We start from the raw sequence: 12168 nt of genomic DNA, 5'->3' as shown, positions 1-12168 counted from the left end.
GGTCCTTCCCTCTTTTCCATCCCTCTTTTGCAGTATCTTTCCCCACCAAGCCACGCCACGCCCACCAAGCCACGCCCACAGAACCAGTAGTAAAAAATTGGATTTCACCACTGAGTTTTATTCCAGAAACCCCTTTGTTATCGAATCCCTCAACCCTGTTTGAAAAGAGTAATGAGAGCCAAGAGCTAGCTAGTATCTATATCTATCTATCATCTATCATTTATTATTTTCCTGCCATTATTACTTTTATAAATAACTCAAGGTGGAAGTCATATCTAGTTCTCCTTCCTCCTCCTATTTACCTCACAACAAAAATCCCTGTGAGGTGGGTTGAGGTGAGAGAGAGAGAGAGGGAGATCAACTGGCCCAAACACACCCAGCTAACTTTCAATGCCTAAGGCAGGACTAGAATTCCCGGTCTCCTGGTTTCTAGCCAGGTGTCTTAATCATTAGACCAAACTGGCTCTCTCCCTTTTCTTCTGGAAATATCCTATAGCCATGATATCCTCTGAGATTTATGGGAGTGCACAACTCAGATGGAGTCTTATCGGCTGCTCTTGATGTCCATTAATCTGGGAGAGTTTAACCAGATGAACGCTTGCCTCACTGGATTATGCCACTACAGGTAGTCCTTGATTTATGACCACAACTGGGACCAGAATTTCCATTGCTAAGCAAGGCTGTTGTTAACTGAGTCACATCCAATTTTACAAACTTTTTTGTCATGGTTGTTCAGCGAATCAGATGGTTGTTAAGCGAATCACATGGTTGTTAAGCGAATCACATGGTTGTTAAGCGAATCCAATTTCCCCCATTGAGTTTGCTTGTTGGAAATAAGGTCGCAAATAATGACCCAGGGACACTGCAACCGTCGTAAATACATGCTGATTGCCAAGTGTCCAAAATTTTGATCGTGCGACTGTGGGGACACTGGAACAGGGGTAAGTGCGAGAACTGGTTGTAAGTCACTTTTTTTCAGTGCCATTGCAATTTCAAAGGGTTACTAAGTGAATTGTAAATTATATGGACTACCTGTAATTGTGAGAAGGAAGAAGCTGATGGACATTACGGAAAGTGTGGATTTTCCAGAGAAAATAGAATGATTTATCCATTTATCCACCTATCTATCTATCTATCTATCTATCTATCTATCTATCTATCATCTCTCTCCCTCCCTCCCTCTCTATCATCTTTCTCATCTCTCCCTCGCTCCCTCCCTCCCTCCCTCTCTCTAATCTCCCTCTCTCTCATCTCTCTTTCTCCCCCTCCCTCTCTCTATCATCTCTCATCTCTCATCTCTCTATCTCTCTCTCATCTCTTTCTCTCTCATCTCTTATCTCTCTCTCTCTCTCATCTCTCTCTCTCATCTCTTTCTCTCTCATCTCTCTCTCATCTCTCTCTCTCTCATCTCTTTCTCTCTCATCTCTCTCTCATCTCTTATCTCTCTCTCTCTCTCATCTCTCTCTCTCATCTCTTTCTCTCTCATCTCTCTCTCTCCCTCCCTCTCTATCATCTCTCATCTCTCTCTCTCTCTCATCTCTCTCTCTCTCATCTCTCTCTCTCCCTCCCTCCCTCTCTCATCTCTCTCTCTCCCTCCCTCCTTCTCTCTCTCTCTCATCTCTCTCTCATCTCTTTCTCTCTCATCTCTCTCTCTCCCTCCCTCCCTCTCTCTCATCTCTCATCTCTCTCTCTCATCTCTCTCTCTTTCTCTCATCTCTTTCTCTCCCTCCCTCTCTCTATCATCTCTCATCTCTCTCTCTCTCTCTCATCTCTCTCTCTCTCTCCCTCCCTCTTTCTCTCTCTCTCATCTCTCTCTCTCCCTCCCTCCCTCCCTCCCTCCCTCCCTCCCTATTTAGAAAATTATATTGCTGCCTACTCGCTCACTGCAACTCAAGGCGGCTTACAGGAAATGATTAAGGCAATACTGTCAGGCAAGGAAACGAAAGGGAAGACTCTTCAATTCTTGCCTCTGATCATATTCTGGGACAGGGGACGTCCATGGGAATGTGCAGAGGGTCATGCCTTGTGCCTCCATCCCAGGTGATGAAATATAAATCTCACTGAAGCTTAACCTCCAAAGAGGTTCGGGGTGGTCTTTAAAAAAGGCTTCTATCTAGGAAGTGGACTCTGGATCATGAGAACAGGCGTGTCCAACCTGCGGCCCACATGTGGCCCTGGACAGCCAGTAATGCAGCCCCACAAGACCGTTAACATTTAACATTATTATGTTCATTTATATACATGAAATATAGTATGCATTTTATATGGGCCCCCAGACAATTCCTTCTTCACTCAATGCGGCCCAGCTCAGCTAAGGGTGTCAGGTATAAATGCTCTGCCCGTGCCAGGGATCAGCTATAGTGCAGTAGTGCAGGGGTTAACCCAGACTCCCACCTGGTCAGCTCCTCCCATAGGTCCCTCCTTACCTGAATCCCCGCCCACAGGTATAAAAGGTGGGCACACCTCTCCTCACCCCAGTTCCTGATGCATTCAAGTGATGATGTGATGAACCTGCAAATAAAAGAGTTATATTTTACCAGATGACTCAAGTCTCTTTATTGGGCCTGATCCACCATTCCTTGTAACAAAATGGTAGCAGAGGATGGTTGGTAAGGCCCAAAGATCCCAAGCCACAAAACAAGGACCCATACCTACCTGCAGAATGGCGACACCTCCGAAGCAACGGGAGAGCAACCCATCGGACTCGCCAGGGAAGGCAGGAACCTCAGCCACCCCCAAAGCCACAGCGACGGAAGAAAGGGGGGAGATCGAAAAAGGAAAAAGGGCCCACCACCACGACCAAGAGGAAGAGAAGCTGCGACTCGACGTCCTGCAGCTGCTGAAAGAGCGAGCCGGTGACAAGAACCTCCTTGCCGACCTGCGGAGCTTCATAATCGACCGCGAAGTGGCAAGGAGCGAAGAGGGCTCGGAATCTGAACTTGAGGAGCTGGACTCGGTGAGTGGATCGCCCAAAAGGGCACTTCCAACGGCCACCGAGCCCCAAAGCCCCGCTCTAAATTTGAAACGGCGGCCATCTTTGTCCACATGGTCAGACAAGATGGCCGACCCCCAACCAATCAGCGATCAGAATTCAAAATGGCCGGCGCGCGAAAAATGCCGGGCCATAAACAATGATGAAAGTGACCAGGGAGAGGGAACCGAATCTGACTCCGACCCCTGGTACACCCCCAGCGAGCGGCAAGTCGATAGGGCCATGAAGACCCTTGCCGCCGCCTTCGGCCCAGGCCTCAAAATTACCAAAGAGAAGCCGGAGAGGCCAAAGCAGAAGGGAAGACGAGGAGAGGGACAGCGGAGCGCCCACCCAAGAGCCACCGACGCCCGCGACGATTCGCCAGCCCACCTTCGCACCCCAGGGACACCGCGCCCCCGATCGCCCAGGCCGCGCACCCCGGACCGTATGGATTGGGGCAGCTACTTACAGCCGTCACCGGAGCCCCAACGCCGCCAGGATCTTCACTCGGGAGAAGCAGCCGCTGGACGACGCCCCCAGGAGCACATCTGGACCCCCAAGTACGAAGCCGAGGCCTACCCGACCGGCAGAGGCCTCCACAGCGGAGCCGCGATGAACAGGTCCTTCCTCGGCGACGGCGGAGCTGAAATGGACTTCGCGCATGCGCTCTTCCGCCTAGAAGAAGAAAAAAGAAAAAAATTACAAAGCGGGACTTTTAAATTACCGGCAAGCGTTCCTATGCCCTATTGCTGCTATAGAGACATAAGGAACCATGGACAGCAGCCAGCAGTAAGTAATTTTACTACTAGTGCTGGGAACTTACCTGTTGACTTTCCCAAGTTGAGGATGGATGGGGGCAATATCCTAGAGTGGTCACAGCAGCTCCAGGTGGTATTTCTGAAAGAAAACATGTCTCATTTTATTAATGACCCCCCTGAGAGACCATGGACTTTAGAGCTAGATTGCATGCACCATAAGGCATTCTACCTTTTAATTGCCAGTATTTCCCCCACCATTTACCACTGTATTGGCCACAACCTCACAGTATCCGAAATCATAGGGAAAATGTTTGGGTTGTTTTATAGTGAGAGTGTGTCCACCACCACACAAATTTCCAAGGAATTCTTTTCCGCCAGACTTAAGCCAGGGACACCCATGAGTGAGCACCTAGTGTCCTTAAGCGGTACCAGAGCAGAGCTACATCTTAGGGGAGAAGTTATTTCTGACCAAATCATGAAGAGTGTGATAATCAACTCTTTAGATCACTCATGGAATAGCTTCCTGACACACTTAGACACCGTCAGCCTAGGGATGCTGTCTGTGGAGAGGCTATCCAACAGGCTCATCGCAGAAGATAATCTGAGGAGGGGCCGCCCCGGCCCTCCCAGAGAACACAAGAGTGAGAAGAGAGTAGTCTTCCAAGAGAAACAACACAACACGCCCGAGTGCTACATCTGCGGGTCGAGGGGACACATCAAAAGGGACTGCCCCAAGAACTATAGGGAGAGAGGCAGGCCAGAGCATAGGCACAGACAAACAGAAAGGCACACATCCGAAGATAGGTATAGGCGTAGAGACTCACCCATCCCCAGGGATAGGAAGGGAAACAGGGACAGCTCACGCGACAGCAGGACAGGGTCCCTATATGGGATAGGGGAGCACACACACACCACACACCAAAACAAAGACACCAGCTCTTGGCTCCTGGACTCGGGAGCCTCCAACCACACCACATACAATCAGGAACTACTCTCATCATTCAAGAGAGAGGATTTTTCTATCAAAGTTGCAGACCAAAACCAAGTTAGAGTAACAGGCAAAGGGGCAATTACATTACCAGGCGTAGGGAAAATAGAGGGGGTACTACTAGTCCCGGAGATACCCCACAACATCCTGGCTGCAGTAAAACTTAGCAGGGAATCAGGGATTGAGATGATATTCTCAAAAGGCAACGTGAAGGTTAGCAAGGACGGGAAGGATATAGGGAGAGTAACCATTGACCAAGGGTTACCATACATAACTTTCTGTGAGGATTACGCCCACAGCATAAACACCAGCTCAGAGAATGCAGAAGACACTGACCAAGGCAGGGCTGAGGGTGAACAGGTAGACGGGAGGGAGGTAGATAACAATGACAACACGACACCAGAGACACAACACAACAAATACACCCAAAGGAGACCCTCAATAGGCAAACCAATGCACGACAACTGTGCCCACCTGCTGCATCGCAAGCTTGGACACGCCAGTTTTCCTGTGATACAAAAAATGGCCAATTGTACCGAGGGTGCCATAATAAAAAACTGTGAAAACTACCTCGAGTGCTCGGTGTGCAAGTGTTCAAAACTAAAAGTAAAACCCAGACCCAAGAAGTCATTACGCGCCGCCAACCAAATATTCGACCTAGTACACATGGACCTGGTAGGGCCCCTAAGGCCATCCATAACTTATAAAAAAAGGTACTTCCTCACCATAGTGGATGACCATAGTCGATATGGCTTCGTCTACACCTTAAGAAAAAAGGATGAGGCCTTCCAGAAATTCAAAGAATTCTATAAAAGAGTAGAGATCCAAAACAACAAACAGATCAAACAGATCATGACCGACAGAGGGTCTGAGTTTCTATCTAAGGACTTCTCACATTGGCTCAGGTCCAAAGGCGTGATTCACTTTACGTCGTCCCCGTTTTCCGCCTTTCAGAACGGGGTCGCAGAACGACGGAACTCCACGCTGCAAACGATGGTCAGGTGCGCCCTAGAGGACGCGGGAATTGGCCAACACTTCTGGTCTGAAGCCCTGGTCTACTCCAACTATACATTAAATAGAACATGGTCCAGTGTGATAGACAAAACACCCTACGAGGTCATGTATAACAAGAAGCCGCAGATAGCACACCTACATGTGTTCGGTGTAACGGCTGATGTACACATACCCAAGCAGTTGCGCAAGAAAGGGGATAAGGTGTCCAGAAGGCTCAGGTTTATGGGGTACGAGCCAGGAACCAAGGGCTTCAGGTTTGTGGACAATAATAATAGGTTTGTGGTCTCCAGAACAGCGGCATTCCATGAGCAAGCCAACTGGTCCAGGTTACACCTAAATGAGGTACCCACCAAGCAGGAGGATAGCCCAATCGAGCAAACCCAAAACAAAAACAAGACAGTGAGTAAGCAGGAAGGGAGCAGGCCCAAGCCCGACCTCCAAGGCATCAAGGTTGAGGGATGGAAAGAGAATCATCCCAAGATAAGTGTCGAATCACTGACACAAAGAGAAGCCAGATATCTGCATGACACTGAGCAGGCAGCAACCAGGCCGGTCAGATCGACCAGAAACCAGCTGCCAAAAAGGTTAAATGATTACGTGATGCACGTGCATGCAAACCACGTTACGCCAAACTCATACGAAGAGGTGCTAAGACTACCCCAGGGGGAGAGGGCAAAGTGGGAGTTAGCCATGGCCAAGGAACTGGACAGCCTGAGGAAGCTGGAGGTGTACACCCCCACCAAAGTCCCAGAGGGCAAGAACACAATAGGCACCCGATGGATATTCAAAGTCAAGAACTTAGAGGGGGGCCAAAGCCTATACAAGGCAAGATTAGTTGCCCAGGGGTTTGCTCAAAGGTTTCCGGAGGATTACACAGACACCTATTCGCCCACCGTAAGAACAGAGAGCGTCAAGAGCGCCCTGGTCATCGCATCCTTGCTAGGGCTGGAAGTACACCAGTTCGATGTGCAGACCGCTTACCTGCACGCCAACCTAGACAAGGAGATATACATCAGAGCCCCCCACAGCAAAGAAACCAACAGAGGGGACACCTGGTTACTTCATAAGAGCCTGTATGGACTAAAGCAATCAGGCAAACGGTGGTACGAATGCCTGGTAGAGGCCCTGAAGTCTATGGGATTCACGGCGACCATAGCTGACAACTGTTTCTTCACCAGGAAAGAGGGGGACTCACCAGAATACATCCTAGTTTACGTGGATGACATTCTATACATCAGCAAACACGAAGCCAACCGCAACACCTTCGCCAGCAGGCTGAGCGAGCATTTCACCCTAAAGTACCTTGGGAGGATAAACCGATACCTGGGAGTACAAGTCAACCAGATGCCAAAGGGTTTCCAACTGTCGCAGAAAGAGAAGATAGAAGAGTTGCTCCACAAATGCAACATGGCAGACGCCAAGGGATGTGATTCACCCATGCAGGCGGACTTTCTAAAAAACATGCATGATGAATCACCCGAATTTGGAGACAACACGCTGTACAGGTCAATCATAGGCTCCCTCCTGTATATCGCCAACTGGACCAGACCGGACATTGCCCTATCCGTTAATTTACTATCCAGGCACGTGAGCAAACCCACCACATACCACTGGGACGCAGTGAAAAGGGTACTAAGATACCTGAAACAGAGTGTCAATGCATGCTTAACCCTAGAGCCTGAAAAATCCGAAGAACCCATCCTCTCATGCTACGCTGATGCTGACTGGGCCGGAGACGCCAAAGGCCGCAAAAGCACATCTGGGTACATATTCTACTTAAATAACTGCCCAGTGCATTGGTACTCAGGCAAACAAATCCTGGTGGCAACTTCGACTACCGAAGCCGAATACATATGCCTCTCCAAAGCCGCCAACAACCTCATCTGGTTCGACGACCTACTTGCCAGCGTGTGGAGAGAACCAGCTTACCCAATAAATATATATGAAGATAACAAAGCCGCCATAGAGATATCCATGTCCGACGCTGTAGGACAAAGGTCAAGGCACATAGACATAAAATATAAGCACGTTAGACAGCTCTCCAGAATTGGTTTCATAAAAGCCATACACTGCGATACAGAGGAACAGACCGCAGACATACTCACGAAACCCCTACAAGGCAAACAACACTCACACTTAGTTTCCAAGCTCAACATCCACCCCAGGGTACCAACTAGTCAGTCAGGCCTACAGACACGGGTCAGGCATTTAGAGGGGGATTTGTCAGGTATAAATGCTCTGCCCGTGCCAGGGATCAGCTATAGTGCAGTAGTGCAGGGGTTAACCCAGACTCCCACCTGGTCAGCTCCTCCCATAGGTCCCTCCTTACCTGAATCCCCGCCCACAGGTATAAAAGGTGGGCACACCTCTCCTCACCCCAGTTCCTGATGCATTCAAGTGATGATGTGATGAACCTGCAAATAAAAGAGTTATATTTTACCAGATGACTCAAGTCTCTTTATTGGGCCTGATCCACCATTCCTTGTAACAAAGGGCATGCCTGACGTGAGCTTAAATGGACTCCAGAGAATGTTAGAGGAGAAGAAGGCCTGGAGGAACGTTGTCCATGGGGTCACGATGGGTCGGACACAGCTTTGCAACTAACAACAACAAAATCAAAATTTTGAAAAAGGGTAAACTCACAGAATTGTGAAATCTTTGCAACTCTTTGACAACTCATCCACCGGATCTTATAAGATGCTGGCATTCTTGCACAACAAACGTGTTGTCCAGAATCAGGAGAAACATCAGCATTTCATGAGGGGTTTTTTCCCCACCCCTTAAGAACCTTGCAGAAAATCAACCTTTGAACACATTTTGGGATTCTGTAGAAGCCATCTACAGAATGGCGAGTTGAGAGTGTTACAGTATGGCTGCAAAGCAGTTGGAATTGCCTTCGGAAATTTCTGTTGTAACCCTTCAACACCAGGGGTGGGTTTCAAAAATTTTATCAAGGGGTTCTCTGCCCTGTTCCTGGATGGGCATGGCCATGGTGGGCGTGGCCTAGTCGGCCTCCTGCACCATTGGGGGGGGCATTTTTGACCTCCCTGGGCTCCAGAGGCTTTCTTCGAGCACCAAGAGGGTGAAAACAGCCTCCCCAGGCTCCGGAGGCCCTCTGGAGGCCGGAAACAGGCCTGTTTCTGCCCTTCCCGAACTTCCGGTAGGCCTGTTTTTTGCCCTCCTCAAGCCCTCACGCGCGCCCTGCACTTACCTGCATCCAAAACAGGCCGCGTAGGACTCCTGAGAGGGGTGGGCCGGGGTGGGGTGGGCAGGGCCAGCCAGGAGTGGGATTTGGGGGTTCTCTGAACTGCACAGGATCTTAGCTAGAGGTTCTCTTGAACCCCTGCGAACCCCCACCCCTGTTCAACACAATGACATTGTTGAATGAAGATGGCATATGGGATGAAGAGAAAAATGTTTGTAGCTTTAGAGATGGTGAAGAGTCACTAAATTTGTTTATACTCGTCATGAACGTTGGAGGCCATGTCTTCATATATTTATTTTCTCTTTGTTATATTGTTCTTTTCCCGTCTTCTCTCCTTTTTTCTTGCATTTTTACTCCTACTTTCTTTTATGATTTTTTTTACGTTTAGGCTGTGTATTAGATTTTATTATTATAATCCAAGAGCCAATTTGTTGTCATGGTTAAGGCAGCAAGCTAGAAACCAGTTAGTTCAGCTGGGTGAACTTTAGCCAGTCGTTCTGTCCCAGTCCTAGGAAGGAAGCAATGCAAGCTGCTTTGAAAACCTCGCCATGAAAATTGCAGAGATTGTCCAGGCAGTCTCTGAGAATTGGAAACTATTGAACAGAAGAAGACAACAGAAGACATTATTCTGAACACTTTATACCCCTTTCAGATATTCTTGGCAGCTTCCTTAGACCCAACTGAAAAAAGCTCATAATTAAAACTCTACCAATATTGGTAGACGAATAAATAAATTGTTGACAAATGTATAAATTTGTTGACTGACTGATAATAAATAAATAAATAAATATCCTCTTCCTTTTCTCTTTTTGGCCAATCTGCCCAAGGACAATTTGTACTCTTGTCTGCAACTTTGTTTTCGCTGGGATTAGTGCTCTACGATAAGAGCCGATTAACCGCTTGATATAAAGTTGCACCAATAAAATTCCCCCCCCCTCAAATGTCTTAATAGTTGTCCTTATTGTGATTGGGAAATGAAGCGTTAAATATTCCCTTCTTGCACACTGCGTTGCCAGTAAGAGTCAACTCCAGCACTAGTAATTCATTTTTTTTAAAAAAAGTTACACTTCATATTTCACATTAACTGTCGCTTATAGTCTGCTTTAAAGGAACTAAATTAAACTATTGTTCCCGGAAACAGCTCATGTCTTTTCAAGAAACAGATTTCACAAACTCCTGAAGGAGAAAAGTATTTGCACATTCCTAAAGAACAAAAGTAAGCCTTTGTCCAGCGGATTTTATTATAAGGATGTCTTTTTTTTTTTTTTAATTTCCTGAAGCTGAGCTCTCAATCATGACATTTGATGCAGGTGTGACCTTTTGTACTTCTGAAATTGCCTTTGCACGTATTTCTTCTCTATCTCCTTTGAGGTGTCAGGTGTTGTGAGATCATATCCCTGCTTAATCTCCGAGGCAAATAATTTCACTTCCTTGCTTCCCTCCTTCTCTGGTTTGTTGCGAAACAAGTGGGGACCGAGGTGTGAAGATCACAAGGCCTGTTTTCCATATTGTAGTAGAATAACAGAATTGGAAGGGACTTGGAGGTTCCTTGGAGGTTCCGTGAAGAGAGGTACTTCCGCGGACCCAGAGGGGAGGTGGTTTTGTGTGCTGCTTGCGTCCCACGGATAGGGCTTCGCTTGTTTGTGTGGCCCAGTTTCTGGCATGCCCGGTGCCAGTCCATGGACTGGGGGGTTGAGGACCCCTGTTCTAGTCCAACCCACAGTGGTGGGATTCAAATTTTTTTACTACCGGTTCTGTGGGCGTGGCTTGGTGGGCGTGGTTTGCTTCTAGTCCAACCCCCTGCTCAGGCAGAAGACCCTATACCAGTGATGGCTAACCTTTTTGTCGTCATGTGCCAAAAGCGGGGGTAGTGGGGGGAGATTGTGCGCACATGTGCCCACACCCATAATTCAATGCGTCCCGTCCCCCCACGCATGCGTGCGTGACCCCCCCCGCTTCCCCCCGCTTTTGGCATGCGATCGTCCGGTGGACCTGGTAGGCCCATTTTTTTGCTCTCCCCAGGCTCCAGAGCCTTTCTAGGAGCCTGGGGAGGGCGAAAACAGCCTTCCCCACTCCCCCAGAGACCCTCCGGAGGCCCGGAAACAGCTCATTTCCTGACTTTCGGTGGGTCCGGAAGGCCTGAAAATCAGTTGGCCAGCGCACACATGCATGCTGGACTGAGGTAGGGCAACGCTCACATGCCTACAGATATGGCTCCTTGTGCCACCTGTGGCACCCGTGCCATAGGTTCGCCATCACGGCCCTATACCATTTCAGACAAATGGTTGTCCAATCTCTTCTTTAAAACCTCCAGTGTTCGAGCACCTACAACTTCTGGAAACAAGCCGTTCCACTGGTTAATTGTTCTCACTGTCAGAAAAGTTCTCCTTAATTCTAGGTTGCTTCACTCCTTGATTAGTTTCCATCCATTGCTTCTTGCCCAGCCTTCAAGTGGAGAATAGGTTGATTCCCTCTTCTCTGTGACAGCCTCTTAGATAGTGGAAGACGGCTATCACATCTTCCCTAGCTTTGGTTTCCGCTTCAATCACATCTGTGAACTTGCCTCACAGTTAAAACAAAAAAACAAAAACCAAGATTCCCACCATCATGAGATCATCCTCTGAAATGAAATCAAATGTCCTCCTATAAAAACATCATGATATTTACTTAGGCTGTAAAATTAAAACTCCCTAGTTCACACACAGGACACCATCTTCTCTTTTTGACTTGAAGAAGAAAATACCTTAGGGAAGAACTTGGCTGACTTTGGTTATATTATATTTAAGAAGGGCCCAATATAGGAGTGTGTTTTAAGAGAGAAATTTTACTGGCCTTCAATTAAATGGCGGGTTTTTTTCACCACATAATCATTGGCAGAAGCAGCCACAGGGAAGTCAGGATGGTATCTATGCAATTAAAGTTGCACCCCACCTCCTTTTTCCACACGCAGGTGCTTTGATCACACAGCCATGGAGCTGTTTTGCCTCAACTTCCACACCAGACACCCTTGGTCATTTTGAAAACATGGAGGAGAAGATCCAAGGCTGCCTTCAGTTCTTCGCAGCTTGTTGTTGACCCTAAAATCAGCACTCCAGAGTTCATTGCAGGATGCTATCTTCCCACAAGAACCATCTGACTTACGAGCTCAAAGACAAACAGTGACCAAGGATGTGAGTTGTGAGTTGATAACATCAGAAGTGATCCTCCTTGAGGGGAGCCTTGTCAAGAGAGG

General features: G+C 48.0%; 1 long non-coding RNA gene across 1 annotated transcript; it reads right to left on the bottom strand.

Moving 5' to 3' along the window:
- Window positions 1–2432: 2432 nt before the first annotated feature.
- LOC139309380 (uncharacterized) lies at window positions 2433–3871 on the bottom strand. Its single transcript, XR_011599860.1, has 3 exons — window positions 3795–3871; window positions 3441–3646; window positions 2433–2511 (listed from the first exon to the last, which is right to left on the bottom strand). It is a non-coding gene; the product is annotated as an uncharacterized lncRNA (long non-coding RNA).
- Between the last annotated feature and the right edge of the window lie 8297 nt (window positions 3872–12168).

Source organism: Pituophis catenifer, unplaced genomic scaffold (assembly GCF_029215685.1).
Source record: "Pituophis catenifer annectens isolate HBS135680 unplaced genomic scaffold, rPitCat1.0.hap2 SCAF_2, whole genome shotgun sequence".
Taxonomy (NCBI): Eukaryota; Metazoa; Chordata; class Lepidosauria; order Squamata; family Colubridae; genus Pituophis; species Pituophis catenifer.
Note: the sequence above shows the minus strand (reverse complement) of the source record. Positions and strands in the feature narration are given on the sequence as shown.